The following is an 18,373-nucleotide window of genomic DNA, read 5'->3' as shown; positions in this document are numbered from 1 at the left end:
TTTCTACTTCCACAGTCTTTTTATTTCCTAAGAAAACTCATATAGTGTTATTTATTGTCTCATCTGAAAATGGCAGAAAGCTGAAATGAATTATTTTTCTCTTTCCTGGAAGGGTTTAAAATTTGTGGAGTTCACAGAGCAGCAAACATTTAGTGGGTTCCCACATCAAGATAGAACTTTCTTCAGTTTGCTTCTGTAGATTTAAAGATTTTGGTTTAGATTTTAAGGATTTATTTCATATGTCAGTATCTGTTAAATATCCTGTAGAAGAAAATCTGAGAAGACATCCACTTGTAGATACAGTCTTTTTTATCTATGGCAAAATACAAAGACCTGCAAGCAAGCCAATATTTAATTGCATTATCTAATGGCATCAAAATTTAGTTATGCCTCTCTTTAATAAAATAAATTTGTAGTCTTAGATGATAATTCTAAAATTAGATCACGTCACACCTTATGGCTGTCAGCTCACTTTGTGAGATGAGCCAAGTCTTCCACACTCACTGCAAAAATGCCCTTTGGTTTCTGCTCAGAGGCTCTGAGGTGAAAAGACTTTGTGAGAAATGGCTAAACTTGATGCATTGTTTAAATTACAATATTTTTCACAGTCTTCTTCCTAACAGAAGAATTACTGTGGCTGTTTTGGACCAGCAGATGGATAATGCAATGGAAAGTACTGAATGCTTTGGGAAAGAGTGAGAACAGAGAGAACTTCAGGGGTCCTGCTCATGGCACTCCAGGCTCAGAGATGCCAGGGAGTGATCTGACCTGTGCCTTCAGCAGGTGCCAGTGCCCATGAATTTGTCTCTGCTTTCTTTTCATCCATGAAAGTTTTTAACCTTCACAGAGTCCTCTGCTGGTGAGTTCTGCAGATCTGTTCCTATAAAGGTGCCTCCAGCTAGGCATAAAACAGCCTGAGGCTGGTGTCATCGGTAGACCCTGTGTAAATCCTGCTGAAAGCAGGGAGAGTTGTACCCTCATTGATGGTAACACCAGCTCCTAAATGTGGGCTTAAAACTCAAGCTTTAGCTTCTTTCCTATAATGGGAAGATGTTGTGATTTCCACAGCAAGAATTAACTTAGTTAAATGAAATTAACACCTGAGAAGGTTAAGGGAACAAAAACAATCTCCAGAAGGTGGTGAAATAAGGTGTCAGATCAGAATCCTCTCTGTTTCTGCCCCCAAGTTTCTGATGTGCCCATCTGAAAAGGAGACAGAAATGTTGTTATTGACCAAGAAGTGACAGAGCTCCCAGCAGGTGGGCACAGGCTGCCTGACACACTTTGTCTTTGGCCTCACAGCAGCTTTGGAGGATAAGATGGTGGCTCAGTGCCCCCTGCTTGCAGCCTGGCACCTCAGTGCTGCTCCTGCCTCTCCAGCCAGCCCTTTCCCAGAGCATAGTGTGCCATTGATTCATAAATGTCTGCAAGTGCTTTCTGAGAGCAGAGTGAAGATGCTTTAGGAGACAGGCACGCTTGCCTGCTGGGCAGCAGCAGCTGAAATACCTCAGTGCTGCAGTTATATTTGATGGTGCATGTACTTTGCTTCAGGAAAGCTGCCAAATGGCATTTTATTCCTACCTCAGAGCTCTATGCTATTAAAAAAAAAAAAAAAAAAAAGTGAATTTCCATGCTTTTTTTTGGCCAACAAAGTGCCTGCAGGATTTTTACACAGCTTTACCAGGCTGGGATCGAAGCCTGGCTCAGATCAAAAAGCACCACGGGACTGGTGATTGTGCTTAGAATCAGGGCTTTATCAAGTGGCTCAGAGTAGGCTGAAGGCAGCCATCATCCAGTCAATTTCCCCAAATGACAGAATTACAGTCTGATCCTCAGCCCAGGACGCCTGGAAGGGGCAGCTTTCTCCTAAACATTAATGTTAATAGAGGGGTTTTATTAATTCTTTGTCACGATTCCTCTTTAGCCTCCAAGCCAGGTGTGGCAATGCTAGGACCAGCTGTGCTAGCTGTGTTTGAGTTGTAAAAAAACTTACCCAGATGTATTTCTTTTATCTTGCTGATGCCCCTCCACTTTTCTTTCTGCAGCAAATGAAGGCCATGAATTTGCTGCCATGCAGATAATTTTTCTAGGTTTGTTTCTCAGTCACAATGAGTCTAGACCTGTTGTCCTAACCTCACTGGCAGATTTTGAGCTCTTTTGGCATTGATCTGAGGGCTGTAGAGGTCCTCCCAAGCTTCAAAGTGTTACTTTCCTTCTAAATTGCCACATTTCTGCAAGACAGCTTGCCCTTGCCACATCATTTGGACTGCCCATCTGTTGCTTAGCTACAAGACTAATAATAAGAGCCCAAATGATAGCAGAGTGGGCACTGGAGCATTTCAAATATGACAAGACCCAAAGGATGCTCATCAGTGTATGTGCAGGAATATTACATGCCCTGAATTCTGAGGTTTAGGTGGCCATGACTGCCAGCTTTAACTTAGCTCTAGTTGCTAACAGCTTGGCTTTTGCTGGAGCTGGTTTGTTTGCAAGCTCTGGCCAGAGACACTGATTTTAAGGAAGGTGGGAAATTGCTAAACAAAGGTCCTTGGAAGAGGGAAATAGGATAGGAGAGGAGGTCCTTGGGGGTTTCTGTAAGGGAAAACTGATTGTCAGGGTTAGGTCCCTGTTGCTGGAGTCAGGTTTTGCAATGCAGGATCAATGAGAACTGCAGAACAAGCCATAGCTACTAGGTGTTATTACTGATCTGTAGCCACAGCAGCAACATCTTTCAGCTCTTCCCTGACAGTTTGTGTAAGTTTTGATTCCAGTTTGTTTGTTAATTTATAACTTCACAAAATGGAATCACATTTTTGCAGCCTCCTGAAAATGAGTGGCACCAATTGCCCAGGACACACCTTTGGTTCCCACAGCAGCTGTGTGAAAGACACTCTGCAGTGCTTCCAGCAACATCAATTAATAGTCTGGAGGTGAGTGCTCAGCTCAACAGCTGAATTTAGTAACAGTTCATCTGCATGCAAGAGAAGGCTTCTCTGAACCTCCAGCAGCATCTGTAGGACTCATACTTCAGCTTTGTGGTGTCTGTGGCTGGGGCTTGTATGGAGAGGGAGCCTGGGGAATGATATTCTTGATGTTCAGTGTAAGTGATCAACAGGAAAGAGAGATAAGAGCCATTAGCTGGACACTGCTGGACCATCCTCAGAGCAGGGTCTCAAGGAGAGGTTGGAATGGCTTTGTGCCAAAGAGTTTTGTTGGCGTAACTGGTTGTGTTGGTCCATAGCTCAAAAGCAACCAAGTTCCTGCCTACACCTCCATGTGTAGGCAGATGCCAGACCAAGGAGACCCGTGGGAAGGGCAAGGATTGCAGTTTTGGTTTCCTTTTTATCTTGTCTCCAAAGATTGCTCTTGGTGTTTGCATTGCAGATGTGAGCTTGAGGAGACACCACACTGACCACAGAAGGAATCAACTCCTTTTCCCATGTTTTAAGACACAGAAATGACATGAACAAAACCTGATCAGTTAAGTGGAGAGGAATTCACTATAAAATATTGTGTGATGGATTTCTGGTTCATACATGGTGACACAGTGCTGCTGGGAAAACATTCACCAAGGGTGATCTCACATTGTTATTATTTCTTGTTAACCGCTAAAGCATATATGTAAATAATGAGGAACACCTCCTATGGAAGTGTTAGTGCTTTTTGACCCCTAAACTCAAAAGCAAGGAAAGCTCTTGGTGAAATACATGGGGATGTGATCCCTTTAGGACAGCAGGGCAAAACCCCAAAACTTGTAATCAAGTGGACAATGTTGTGTTGTTGCCTGATAAGATACTGCATTAATGTATGGAAATTCAGCTCATAGAGACTTGTGCCATGTGTATGTGTAGTTTATGGGCTTGTTCTAACACCAAGAGAAGAATCAAAGTTTGGAATGCTGCCCAGGACTTTTACTTGGTTTCCTGTGTATTTGCTTGCCTGTCACTTCTAAACCTGTTTTGCCTCTCACTTAGCAGTGGAGTTGTGCCCAGATAAAGGCATTACCAGCTAAACATTAGTTTCATAACTCACACCCATTGCTTAGTCCCAGGGTATCACTCAAAGCAAATTATTCTGCTGTCTTACATTGTCTGTTGATCACTCCTTTTTGCCTTTTATCCTTCTTGTTGTTGTTCTTCCTGTCTTGCAGAAAGCCAAGGTGCCAGGCCATTAGGAAACTGAATTATTTAAACCTGATATTGATTTTTCTTGACCATATAGCTGACGCTATCGTGTTGAGCTATGCAGGAGGGGTTTTGCTCAACACTTGACAGCCCCTCTTCCTCCTTTTCTTCATTACCCCCCATCTCCTTCCTACCCCATCATTTCCAAGAGGAGGAGGTTCAGAAAACCATTATGCAGACTCATTTCATTTCACTGTCAGGCTCCCTTTGCTAGCAGCCACACAGATGATGGGATTTTTCTTTTTCTTCACTCTGGAGGTGCACAAACAGATCAGTCTGTTTGCTAAAAGCCTCAGCACACCACAGTATCCATGGCAACACAGCAGCCTGCGCAAGCATCTGCAGACCCCTCAAAAATCAGAAATACCAAGTGATGACAAGGAGCTGCTTCATACAATGGATGTTTATAGGTGTCACAGCCATCTGAGACACTTCCTTTTCCACTCATCAGTCCTTGATTATAATGTGCTTTACGTTTTTCTTGCAGCTCCTTTGTCAGAATCCGAGATTCACGGCAGAAGTAATCCTTCTTTTAATGTTTATTTGCTTTGTGGTTTTTTTGCATTTAGATCACTGGCTGAGGTATCTTATGGGAATGAGCACCCCAAGCAACACTGTTAACTTTCCTCTTTGAAGTGAGTTGGAGCACAGGCTTTTCAAATTATACAAATCCACAGTTGTAATCAAAAAAGAAGTGGTCTATGTCAATCTAGCTGACAGAAGTAGCTGTGTGAGTGCTAGGCTGAGTGGTGAAATGAACCCAGAATTACTGGTTACCTATAGTGATGACAGATTTCATAAGATCAATCACCCATTTTTTGGAAATATTTTGATTTAAGTTTATCCACCTGCTGGCATGGCAGAGATTATGCTGGTGTGTTTACAGGCACTGGTTTTCACTGAACCTGTGGTTTGTTCAGATCTGCTTCCAGGAGATGATAACATTCAGGAGATAACGCTCAGCAGATAACATTCAGGTGGCTGCAGAACATGTATGGGTTCACTGGACCAAGCCTGCAGAAACATCTGGAATTCAGAATGGGTAACTCATGTGGGCACTGATGGACACTGTTAAAAGAGTCTCATGCTGCTGATGGCCCTGGCTAAGGAGCACTTTTATAACATAGGAAACCCACATAGGAGTCTTCAGGCGCTCAGGACCACCTTCCTCACCTCAGGGAAGTACTGCTGCCCCGTGAAGATGTGGTGAGTGTGCTTATCCATCAGGCTAGGGCCATTCTAAACCCAAACTGGACAGCTGTGGTTGTTGCTCACACAAGGGCTGAGCAAAAGCCTGAGTTTGAAGTTTGTTAACAGGAAAGAGCCCAAGTACACACATGCATAACCTCCAGCCACAGCTGTGGTGGGAAAATATCCCCTTGTTCTGTTTGTAATGTTTCCCTTCTCTTAAGAAGTAACCTCAGTATTTTATTCATAGAAAGGTGAAAAGAAATGCAAAGCCCAAACCCAAGATGAATTATGTTGCCCCACATTCTGGTGTTAACTTGACTAGGCTAATCTGTTTTCAGCTGGTGATTTAAGCTTTAGGCTTGGACAATGCAGTAACATCTACATGTTTGAATGTAACAAGAAGATCATTTTCAAAGGCCTTATCAAAATTCCACCCTAATAAAACCAGTTATCAGTGCATCAGATCACTGATGAGCTTCCATGTGCAAGCATCTCACAGATTCTTTTGAAGGTCTTTAATCCTCAGTAACTGCTGTTGGAACAATTCAGACTTTCCTCTAGAACAGGAAATTAAATCTGAAAAATAGTATATTCCTTGTATTCTTACCAGTTTGACTATTCAGTAACTTACACATCATATTTATTTTGAAAAGCTAATTTTTCATGTAGTTTTGCTAGGGATTCAATGTGCAAAGAAATTTCACTATATAAAACTTACTGTGTGCTCTGTTCATCTTCTGTTTGGTCCTGTAAGTAGGAAGTGGGGTTTTTAGTTTTTTTCATTCAAAGACCTGGTAAGGCTGAATTAGTTTTATTCCCCCAATTCTCAAGATAGGTAAAGAAGCCAACAGTTGTAGTAGTGAGAAGCTAGAGATGGTAAACAAGTAACCCAACGCAAAATTTCCTTGAAATCATCATTCTTTAACTAGAAAATGTCAAGAGAACAAAGCTTATTTTCTTAGAGAGTTTGGGGTTTTTTTTCTTCTTGTTTATATGGAAATTTAAGAGATGAGCTATTGTTCTGTGCTACAGAAAATGGGTTAAAGCAGTGAAAGTTGGTTTAGGTTAAGAACCTTGTGCAGGGATCAGAATTCCCCTCGCTTCATTTTGAATACATTTAAAAACATTTTGTGAGATGTCACAACAAGTCTGACACCCAGCTGTCTTCTCTTCAGCAGAGGAATCAGACCCATAACCAAAATTTCACAAAGCTTAAGAGCTGAGAGGAAAAAGTAGCTGGATTAGGTAAATGACAGGGGAAGAAGCTCTGCGCATAACCATGAACCCTGTAAGGGACCACTTCTGTCCATTTTTCACATTGGTTCATTGGGTTCTCTTTCATTGGGGTTCTTTGGTTCTCTTTCCTTTCAATACCAGCAGTGAGAAATGAAGGTGTCTGCTGCAAAGCATTCTCTACTGCAATTCTTATCTCCTTGCAGCCCCAAGAGCTGGTTGCCCAAGTATTTTGTACCCTCTCTCTGCTTTCAAATTATTCTGCTTCTAATGCAGAGACTGGCTTTTGACATCAAAAGCATTTAGCAAATTAGAGTGCAGCTCCCTGAAGCTAATTCTCCCATCATAATTCACATGGGTACTCAGAGTCCCTTGCACAAAAAGACCAAAGATAACTAAATTGACAAAGGCAGCATTGCTCTTGTACAAGTCCTTCCACCGGGCCAGATCTCACCTTTGCTTTAAAGCTCTCCTGTAGCAACCTGAGACATTTACATTTACAAACAGGTAGTATCTCCAAATAGTGTTTGAATGGTAAATGTAATCAAATGGGAGACAGGTAGAGAAAGGAAGGATTTTACATGGAAATGTTGCTATGTGAGCTGATGAGATACAGCTGAGTTTCTTGTCAGAAAAAGAAAAAAAAATGAATATAGTTTGTGATGCAAATACAGGGATAAGTCCATTCTCTTTTCAGTGGAAGCTTTTATTTTGCTTAGTCGTTTTTCAGCATTTGAAGGAGCTCTTCAGCTCGCTTTCCCCCCCATTGCCTCTGTTGGGCACTAGAGGGACCCTGGAGTTTTCCAACCCATGAAAACCTCCCAGCAATGCCGAGGAGGGAGCCCTGCCTTTCCCGGTCACCTCAACCGAGGTGTTTCCGAGGAGAAAGGCGAGGAAAAATCTGCTCAGCCTGCCCACAGGCTGCAAAAATGCCATTGAGAGTAATGTGCAAGGTTTCATTAACCTCAGCGGTGCTCGCAGCTCTTCCCATCATCAATAAATAAGAGCTGACTTGGTCTTGACTGCTCTGATTGCTCAGCTAATGTGGTGACATTGGCGCCAAGGCTTGAGTCATTGTGTTTTTTAGAAATTAAATGTTTTCTCCCCCCGTCTGAAGTGGTGCCAAACACCTGGGCTGCCACTACTGCATCCCAATAAACTCTCAGGAGAGCAGTGGGGAATTGTTACTTAACTATATAGTAAGAGACAAAGTACTGACACAAATTCCTTTTCAAACAGCATTCCCCAGACACAGTTTCAAATTAATCTGTTCTAAAGACAAGTATAGGCAATTTCAGTCCTTTTCCTTTTAGTAGCCAGGCAAAAAATCCTCTGTATTTGACTTACAAGACTTCCATACAGGGATCCATAACTGAGCATCTCAAAACTCATGGTTTATGAGGTGATGCAAAATTTTGTTTTCCTTTATACAAAAAATCTTTCCCCACTATGGCTTAGTGGAATGATGCTTTCTGATCTCTGCATGAATATTTCTAATAAAAGTATGTGCATGCATTTTAATATCTCTAACATGAATTAAAATATTTTTTTCTGTCTTAAAACACCTAGTGTCAACACTGCTGCTGAATATTTCATGTGAAGTATAAGGTAATTTGATTAGATAATTATCTCAGGGAAAATGGTGACTGCCATTTTTCCTGTGCTTATTTTTCATCACCTTTGATGCTTGTTTAAAGGAGAGATGCAACTGAATGACTAACTTCTCAGACTCACCTTCTCTCTCTCTCTGTCTCTTTCTGCAGGCTGCTGCTGAACAGAGACAGGCAGCTGCTGTGCTGCATCTGAGCTAGAGGCGTTGATTCTCTGTCACACAAGGAATATTCTGAGCAGGTCTCTGGTTAGTTACACCCCCTCTGATCTCCAGGAATGTTTACGGACACTGCACAGTGTATTGTACATGTGTCTTTCCATTAAGACATCTTTCCATCTTTTCCATGATACACATTGCAGTATTTGTTTCCAATGAAAGGCTGTCCTTTCCCCTCCCTCCCCCCCCTTTTTTTTTAATATTGTAAGCTTTAAATTAATCTAATTTCCATTTGGATGAAGTTGAACTTTTTCTTCTTGATCAAGTCAGCTGCTCACTCCCTCTCAGGGCTGCTTCTGATGAGGCTTTATGTTAAACCCTGCATTCCCATTATCTAGGTGGTGAGAGGAAGGGCAAAGTTCCTGTGCTTGTGGGGAGAACTCCATCAAGGTCTTTGCATGGACACCAAGGCCTCCAAGGAGAGGCACAGAAAAAAAGAAAAACCAGCAGGGGAAAGGCACTGAGGGTCTTCAGGGTATTGCAGACACTGGTGCACGTGCCCTGAGCCAGTGAATTTCCTCCTGGCAGCCTGGAGAAAGACTGACTGCAGCAAATACATTTTGTCTGAAAGCATCTCTGGAAGGATGTGCATCACTGAGGGTGAGTAACAAGCAGGGAACATGATGCCTTTGTCACTTTGGCAAAATCCTGCTCCCTCTGCACGGCACTGATTTACAGATGAAGTGTGAGGAAACAGCAGCGGTGGGAAGTTCTCTCAAACAGCTTGAGGAGGGCTCAGGAAAAGTACAGGAAGAAATGTTTGTAGTCCTTACTCTTTTAAAATGAAAATTTCCTGATTTATAAATGCACAAAAATACTTAACAAAGTAACTTGGCCATCCCAAGTCACTTCATTAGCACTGGCAGACCCTTGACATGAAATATACAATGCTGATTTCTTTGTGAATGAAGAAATAGACGCAGGGGCGGGACCTAGGCTTTCCTGAGCTGCATTTTGGCCACTCAGTCTAAGACACATATGGCCCAAATTACACATCTGAAATCTTCTAGATAACCTGCTAAAGCCCACAAAAATACCCAAGTGCTCAGCACTCCTGAAAAGTCATGCTTGAAATCAAGCTGGCTACCTAAAATTAGTGACATTTGGGAAAAAATGTGGATAACTCGCTCACAGTGATGCAGCAAAATGCAATCTAACTGAATTTAATGTTTAAAGTTTTCCCACTGCAGTGTGGGTAATAGTGTGCACTGTAGGTCCCCAAATATATTTATCTTCACTGAATCCAAATATAGCACCTTCAAAACATTATTACAGGCTAATGCATACATGGCATGCTCAGAATTTTTGGTTAAGATTCTGACAGACTGACTTTTGCAGTCATGAATTATTAACAAACTGAAATTTGCTTAGGGAAACAGAGGAGGTAGGAAAGCAGCAGCATTTTACTCTTTCATCTCCAGCACAGGTGGGCTGGACTGGCATGGTTCTGGCTGTAACAGGTGAGATATGAGCTGATGCTGTAGCCCTATCACTGATATTGTGGGAGGAATGACTTTGGAGTATAGCAACCGTAATGACACCCTGAGGGAAAGGGACAGTTCAGTTCGAGAATGTGGTAAGTGACAAAGTAATAGGATATCTTTTATTGCCAGATTCCAGGAAATGGCTGGAAAGCCCGGCCCTACCAAAGCAGAGTGGAAGTGAGCAGCAGCGCGGTGTCTGAGGGTGCTGTAAAGGCGTTTTTTCACCGATCTCACTGTTACTTGCTCTCTTTCTCCAGAGGAAAAGGAGGAATTAGACTGAGCCGGACTTGGCAGACCCAAAGGAAATCAGGTGAGGAGCTTTCGGGAAGGTTTTCCACCCGCGGCAGGGCAGGGCCGGGCACGGCGACACCGGGCGGGCCCGCGTGGGTCCGTCCCGGCGGCTGGCTCGGAGTCTCTGCAATGCAGGGGCCGGGGCGGGGCGGAGGGGCCGCTCCTCCACCTCCTCAGGCGCGGGGGCCCTGCGGGAGCGGCGGCGGGGCCGGGGCGGGGCCGGGGGCGGTCCCGGGGGCTCGCGGCGCGCAGGCGGCCGCGTCCCGGCGACAGCCCCGAGAGCGGCGGGGCGGGTCGGCTGGAGCCCGGTGCCCCGCGTCCTCCGTGTGCCCGTCGGTGCCGGCAGCCGCCGTGGCGCTCAGGTAAGCGCCGTGCCGAGCCCCGTCGGAGGAAGAGGATGAGGCGGGGCGGGGGCGCGGGGCCGGCGCCGTTGCGGAGTGTGGGAAGGGGGGGTGGGTGTGTGTATGTGGGGGGGCAGCCGCGCGCGCGCGCGCTTCCCGCCTTGCGGCTGTCGCGAGCCCTTTTGGGGGCACCCCGCTCCTGAGGGCGCTCCCTCCGTCCGTCAGTGTGTCCGTCTTTCCGTCCCTTCTTTGGGCCCTTCAGTCCCGGAGCCAGACCGGAGTTCTCCGCGGGTCGCCCCCGCCCCACCTCCCGGAGGTGAAAATGGAGCGGGGCGGCCGCCCGGTAACGCCCGCTCTGCCTTCACGGGGGCGGCCGCGCTGAGGGCTCGGAGCATCTCCGGGCTCTAAAAGCCCTCCGGGGGATGGGAGCCTCTGTCCTCTCCTGCCCCCACCCCTAAGCTCCTCTAAGGGGATCTGCGCGGCTGAACAAAGAACGTTGTGTGAGGCGAGGGCTGTAAGCGCTGGTAATTTGCATCGCGGAGGGGGGAAAAAATAACCCACCTAAAAAAATGATTCCCTGTACTGCATGGATCAGGGAGGAAAACAGCCGCGCACGGGAGCCCAGCGGCGAACAATGCCTTTTTATGTAGGAGAAAATGATGTAGAATGTGCCTGGCTCGGATGGCTGCAGGTAGGAGCCGTAGGCGTGTGCTGCGCTGCGCTGCCGTGCTGCTGCACCCAGCCACAGATAAACCCTGCTCGCCTTCCTCTGCCCTGTGCCCATCCAAACGAGACACCCCGACCTGCCCTTTGCTCAAAATGGGCTTTATGGAGCACCTTCGGGAAAGAAGGGGGTGTGCCGCATGCCCCGAGAGCTGCTCTCCGTATTGAAAGATACCAGCTTGGTCAATTTCCCTGGGTTAAGCCGGAACTTTCGGTTTTCCTTCGAATTAAAATATCCTCTCGTGTTTTTGGTGGGTTTTAATGTAGGATTCTTCCTGAGACAGAGGTGTAGGTTTTCACTTGTGAGTGAGCATTAGCATAGAGAATGGCATTTTAACATAGCAATTAACAGAATAGCAATTAGCATAGCATTAACATGCAGTAGAATGGGATGTATGCACATGTATGTTGTAAGTCTTCCTTATTCTAGGTCTTTAGCATGAATTTTCATAATTTGTCATGCCAACAAATCATACTCCATCCTTCCTCAAAAAACCACTTGCTGTCCAGCATTTGTGCTGCTTATTGTTCAGAAAACCTGTCCCTTTTGTTTTCAGAAGGGTTCTTCCATGTGAGATTGAACCACATATTCTTTTGGTTCTGTTTCTTTCCATTTTCTCCACAAACCTTTGATTCCTCTCCCTGTTTCTTTTCGCCTGTGCTGGTTTAGACTGGCAGGGATGTCTGGACTACAGATCTCATAGGTGAAAGTCTCAGGAAGAGGCTCAGCTGCAGAATGTATTTATTTTCTATAGCTTATTTCCCTTCCCTCCTGCCTGGATGGCGTCAGCATTGCCTGGGAAGAGAATGTGCTGAGAGGGCACAGCGTAGTGAAGTTGTCCCTGTGTTACGTCATAGATGATGAAAAAGTGATTAATCAACAGTGGAAGGCTGGCCACTTCCCCTGGGTGTGCTACAGCTCTCCTCAGTTAGGGTGAAGGCAGCTCAGTTAAGTTTATGGTTGTCATTTCTCCAGCTGATGTTCTGAAAGTGTGATATGTGTAACAGAGCCCAGACTCACCTGCGTAGCACCCAGGCCAGGAACCACCCATGCCTCACTGTCTGCTTCATTTGCAAGACACTGGTGGTGCACTCAGCAGTGGGCAAGACCTCAGTCTCCATGTGGTACCAGTGTCCTGGAGCTCAGGCATTTGCAGGTGAGCTAAAGTCTCACACTGGAAATAACCCCAGTGCCTTAGTGAGGCTGTTGTGCATGGCAGTGAAACCTGCAGGTGAGCCCTGGCACGGGGCTCTGGGAGGAGGGATGATCTCAGCAGTGGAGCACGGTGCCATACATTCCATCTCTTCTCATCTCCTCTTATCTCATCAAGGGACAAGATCTGGGTTTTGGAACTTTTGTTTGTTGCACCCATATTGCACATTTCCTGTGGGGGTCTGAGAGAAGCCAAAGAGCTGTCATCCTGAGAATTAGGAGTTGCTGCTCTTCTGAGGAGAGTTTTAGCACACTGGAGGGCAGGTCATTGTGCTTATAATGCAGTTTGTTACGTAAAGCAGCGTTTGCAGCCTTGATTTAGAGCACTGATATAATTATTATGGTATGTTATATCATACCCACTTAGCTGTGTTCTTTAATGTGTGTGGATAATAATAAAGAAATAGTTGTAATTTAATGACCCCTGAGGTGCTGTGCCTAGGCAGGAGCAATCTGATCACAACAGTGCCTAAATGAATTGCTGCGTTCTGTGGGTTCAGAATTCCCTTGTTGCCAGATGTTTTTTCCAGAAGCTCACCTTTCCTTTCAGTCTGTCATGCTCCTTTCTGTACAGGTTACCCTTTGCTAAACCATATACCTGAATTCACAGAGGAGGCATTTGCTGTGTGTGCTGACAGAGTGGGCTCTGGCCCCTCCAGCTCTGGCACTGTGCTCACTTAAAAATGTCTGTGGAAGTTGCTAGAAATATCTAAGCACAGAAACAGGGCTGAGACCCTTTGCAGATTCTGCTGAGCTGTTCCAGCTTCACCTCCCAATGTGGCATGTCACACACATGTGTTGGAGACAGGTTTGTTTTCTTAATGGGGTTGGGAGAAGAAGTCAAAAAGAATTTAGGTTGTGAGGACTTTATGATGGAGGCTTTCTGAAAGTCACCTTTTGATTACTAATGTCTCTACAAAGGCACCAGGTATGACAGAGCTTGTAACATATCTGCAGCAGATGAAGGATCTGAAATCTGATCTGCCATGGTGGGACAAATGATAATCAGCTTAAGAAAGGAAAATAAAAGCTCTACTGGTGCCTGAGCCTGAGTTCCTTGCAGATCTTTTGCCCACAGTGCAGGCAGTGGCTGTGCTGAGAACTGATCTGGTAAAACTTCTGGCTCACAGTCAAAGAAAAAAAACGCACCCTTGGCTTTATTTGGGTTTCAGAAAAGGCATTTCTGGCTGCAGGACACTGGAAACTGAACTGAAGCCTTAACCAGGAAGGGATTAGGGAGCGTTGCACTTAACATGCACACAAATAATGACCAGAAATTTGGCAAGGTGTAATAGGGGCCCTAAGACAAGGTGACTTCCCAAGGTCCTTTCTAAACTGAGTTATCTGATGATATAGATATTTTGGGTTTTGTGCTGTCTTTAAATCCATGTGTGCACTTGATGAAGAAATAAAAGTATATATGTGCTGATATGTATAATTGTTCTTTAAGACTGAAAGATGGTTGTTTTGGTCCATCTGTATTTATGGAGTTCAAGCACATGCTTAATTGTGCTTGAAAGTCAGCTTTAGGCACGTTTAAAAATCAAGAATGTTTTTACAGAAAAGAGGAAGAGGATAAATTCATGGTGTGTGGGTTCAGTGTTGTGAACCCCTGGATGATATTTAGAGATACCAAGTACTTCCAGAGAAAGCATGGAGATGTGCAGTGTTCTCTGATACCATCACCTGGCTTATCTCTTCCCAAACACACATGCACACACTGAGGCAGAGTATGGGGGGGTCTTGATATATTTAGGGTTGGTGCTTTTCCTTCCATCCTTCTGCTTCTTGTACAGGTGTGCTCGTTGGCAGCAGCTTCTGTACTTCATCTCACTCAGTAAGAAAAAACAGCATGAGACTTATTTCCATGGGGTGGAGCTGATTTAGAGGATTGGTGCTGGAAAACAGGGATGGTTTAAGCTGCCTGCCTCAGTAAAGGAAAAAGCTTTTATTTTGTGGGAAGGTTTAATAACAGGTTATGCTACTAAACTATACAAGGGTGTTTCAGAGGGACGTTCAGTGTGACATTTGTAATTGCTTTCTAGGTATCAGAGGAAAGCACTGATGTATCCATGGGGTTAATTTGGATTGTTGTGGCCACATGGGTTACTGTACTAGCTGTTAAGAGGATTTGAGGTCTTGATTGACCCATTTTACTTTAACACTAATTGTTTGCTGTTGTATTAAGGAGAAAAGATGAGCTAATCCTTACGGTTTTACACTCACTGCTGTTTTTCCCTACAGCAGTCTTGCAGATGAAACTGATCTTTGTTCTTTTGTCTTGATTGGGGAGGTGGCAGAAAGGGATAACAGGCATCAGCTTCAGAGTGTTAGTGTTTGCACTCAGCATCCTGCATCTTTGTTAGTTTGAAAGGAATTATGGTGAAAAGGTGTGGCTTGGCCAATTCTCTTTGTTTTCTGTGAGACAGGTTAGTGCTGGTTGATAGGCTTGACCAGTGTTATGATATTCTGTTTATCTTCTATCTTATCTTTAAAGTCCACATTTTTTTAACTTTCTGTGGTGTCATGACACTATTTATTACACCACAGAAACAAGTTATTTATTTTAGCACATGATGCTTCCAGATAAAATATATATATGTGTTTCATATAGTATAAGGGAGACAATGGCCTTATTACAACCAGCAGGGTGAAATGGTGAAAATCAGAAGCTGTGATGAATTCATTGAATCTGTACCTGACTTGCACCATCTGGAAAGAGACAATGCCATTGCAGCTCTGTTTTCTGATTATTGAAAATCTGAGGTACTTTTTGCCAACAGGGAAATAATCAGTTTACACCTGACAATTCTTAAGTTGTGGGTTTGTAGGTAGAATTAAGGTCCTCTAGCAAATTTTCTTCCTTCATTTGTCATTAATGGGTATGAGGAGCTGAGGAACATTCTTGTCTTGTGCCAAGCCCCCAGCAAGAAGTAGGAAGATTTCTTTCTTTTGGTACTTCTAGTAGCTCTAAGACAGTTAGATTGCAGTAGCTTCCAGTGAGTTGAGTCTATGAAAAGTTACTTTTCTCTCTGTGAAACTTGTCATTTTATTCCCTGAGAGAGTTTTAAATTAAATTTCAATAGCTGTTTGCGAAATTAGCTGTATTTAAAGTATATGCAACCTCTGGATAAACAAGAGAAAACCCCCAAACAAACCAAACCCAGTAGTCCAATCATGTCAGCTCACTTGGCAGCATTTAATTACAAGACCTATTGATTCAATTAACCCTATGTTTTCACTTTGTTTTCTGGAGAGAATGATAGGGGCTGGTTTCTGGTATAGAACTAGGAACTGCCAGTTCTATCTTTGGGAACATAGATTATCTCTTAGGACAGCTGCTTGGCTATGCAAAACTTGCCACTTTTCCAGAGGTTCTGATCTTGGATGAACGTATTGTGAAGGTTCTGAACACAGTTTGGGATATGCTTTTGAAACTCCTGCATTGATCCAAATTTGATCTAGAGATGAACAGTAGGAAGTGCTGTAGACATTCAGAAGTGGCCTGTGTGCTTCACTGCTGGGCCAGAACCCTGTATCTGCTGGCTGTGAGCAAGGATGGATTGGCCTCCTTCCCTATGTGTCCCAACCATGGCTGTGCCTGGAGGAGCCTCAGCTGAGTTTGAGGTACTGTAACTTTCTCTCCTTTTGTTCTCCTCACTTTGTGTAGCAGGTATCTGAGCAGCTTGTGCAGCAAGGGCAGTTGCAAGGTGCCAGACATTAAGGCAAGGACACCCTTTTCTCTGGGAGGGCTCAGAGTCTGAGAGGGACTGTGAGGAAAGCATTCTTTCTGTGTCTGCTGTGAAATGGGCTGAAAGTGTGTGTTCCTTTGACTTTAAGGAAGGTTCAAGTGTGGATTTGAATTCTGCTTGGCTGGAAATCTGGTCAGCTTGTTTTAGCTAACCAGATCTTCTCGTGCCAAGTTACTCTGTTTTCCTCAGCAGTCCCTTTGTGACCACCAGGTCTGAGCAGATCTGATCCCCTCATGGGCACTTTGGCCAGACCCAAGGACAAATGCTGTGCCACAGCCTAGTGCTAACACTTGCTAATGTTAATGTTCTTTTACTGTCCCCTGGATGATTGCTGGACAGAGACTCCACAGTCTTCTAATGCCCCTCCCTGTCTGATTCCTGCAGCTGATGTGTCATGTCTGAGGTGTGCCAAGGCATCCCTTCCCCTTCTGACCCCCTGGTACGGCTCAGACAGCAAAGCCTCTCCTTTGTTTGAAGTGCTGTGACTGTGGCTTGCTGACCAGCCGCTGTGTGCTCGTGTGCAGGTTTCTGCTGACATATCCCCGGCTGCTGGTGCCTGGTGTGCTCTCAGGTGCTGGGCTGCTCCTCCTGCAGGCCGTGCTCAGGGTGTGCCGGGCAGGCAGCCTGCCCTGCCTGTGTGCGGCAAGGCTCTGGTCGTGCGTGTAGGCGCTGCTCTGCTTCCCTTGGGTGTGCTGAAACTAATGCTGCCTTTTGTTTTCCACCAGCAATTTGCAGACTGTTCAAGGAGGCTGAGGGGAGAAAACCCCAAGGGCTCAAAAGGGAGACATGCAGGGGTGGAGCTGGATGATTTGGAAAGGAGGAGAACAGACCTTGCCAAAGGGATGGTCTGGATGGTTGGTCATTCATATCCCATCCTTCTTGCCCACCTGTAGCTTGGGGTGGGAGGGCATCACAGATGAAGGCAGATAAGCTGCTTGGATACCCCATGCTCCTTCAGTGCTCCCCTGCTACCTGTATTACAAAATACACAGTGCAGGGAGCTATCCACAAGAGTAAAAGGGATATTTCTGAAATAAGAGTGTCAGCTCCTCCAGATTTATATCAGAGTTCGTGATTTGCACTGTTAGGGCAGTGTTTGGGCCAAAGGTTGCTCACAGCATGCTCAGAACAGACCTGGAGTAAGTGTCTGTGCTGCCAGGAGTCCAGAGCAGACATAGATATTTAAGGTTGTGGCTAAGGCTGTCTGGAAGCCAAAATCTTGCCCTGTCTTTGCCCTTCCCAAGAGAAAAAGCCCCCAGTAAGAGTGGTCAGCTGCACCCTGTCCCCCACCTCGGCCACTTCTTTTGCCTCTTAAGTACCAGTCATCTCTTAGGCAACAAATAGGACAAAAGTCCCTGAGAGAAAGGAAAAAAAAAAAAAAAAAAAGAAAATCCTAACCTTCAACAAGAGTAATTAAAAAAAAAAAAAAAGCAAAGTAAAGCAAACAAACCCCTGTGTGTGTGTGTGGAATGCTTAATAACTTGATTCATTCTGAAGAGCAAAGGATAGAGTGTGGCAAATAAGCTTTCATTCCATGTTGTTCTGCAAAGTTAAGCTTTTTAGGCTGTACAGAGCTGGTTGTGCTTCTGAATAAAACTCAGCAGAATGTTGAATCTAAGTATTCCTTATTACCCAGGTGCTGTCTATTATAGCATATAATAAATTTATATTTAAACTTTTAATAAAAGCCATTTTGTATTACTGCAAATTAATATATATATATATAGTTTTATACTCCACAGGTTTCCAAAAATAGCAGAAGTGATTTATGGATAATACTTATAGATTTTTAATTTAGGTAATTTTTAATGGTGTGTTACTTGTGTTGCTTAAAACATTAGCAGTATTTTGAATGCAGTATTAAAAGTTCTTCTAAATTTACCTTTCAATATAAATAGTCGAGATAGTTTTTTGTGGAATGCATTTGGGAAAAAAAGTCCAAGTGCATGCACTTAGAATGACCTTTAGTACTCTTTTCTGAGCAAAAAAAGCTGAATTCGTTTAGATTTTTTTCCCTTCACTTGTTTTGGTCCACTGTATGCTTCCAGCATCACTCTTAGCAATAAATAGAATTAATAATTTGTTGCTAAGTTCCAATTGATAATTACAGGCACTTGGAAATTAGAAACACAT

General features: G+C 44.3%; 1 protein-coding gene across 17 annotated transcripts in view; it reads left to right on the top strand.

Annotated features, from left to right (window-relative positions):
* Nucleotides 1–10,494: 10,494 nt before the first annotated feature.
* Nucleotides 10,495–18,373, top strand: part of MAP2 (microtubule associated protein 2) — a 218,440-nt gene continuing 210,561 nt past the window's right edge. For all 17 annotated transcript variants that reach the window (XM_058809930.1, XM_058809931.1, XM_058809932.1 and 14 more), the window contains exon 1: nt 10,495–10,573. The gene's annotated coding sequence lies outside the window, so the exon portion shown is untranslated. The remainder of the gene's footprint in view (nt 10,574–18,373) is intronic.

This window comes from Ammospiza caudacuta, chromosome 8 (genome assembly GCF_027887145.1).
Source record: "Ammospiza caudacuta isolate bAmmCau1 chromosome 8, bAmmCau1.pri, whole genome shotgun sequence".
NCBI classification, from domain to species: Eukaryota; Metazoa; Chordata; class Aves; order Passeriformes; family Passerellidae; genus Ammospiza; species Ammospiza caudacuta.
Note: the sequence above shows the minus strand (reverse complement) of the source record. Positions and strands in the feature narration are given on the sequence as shown.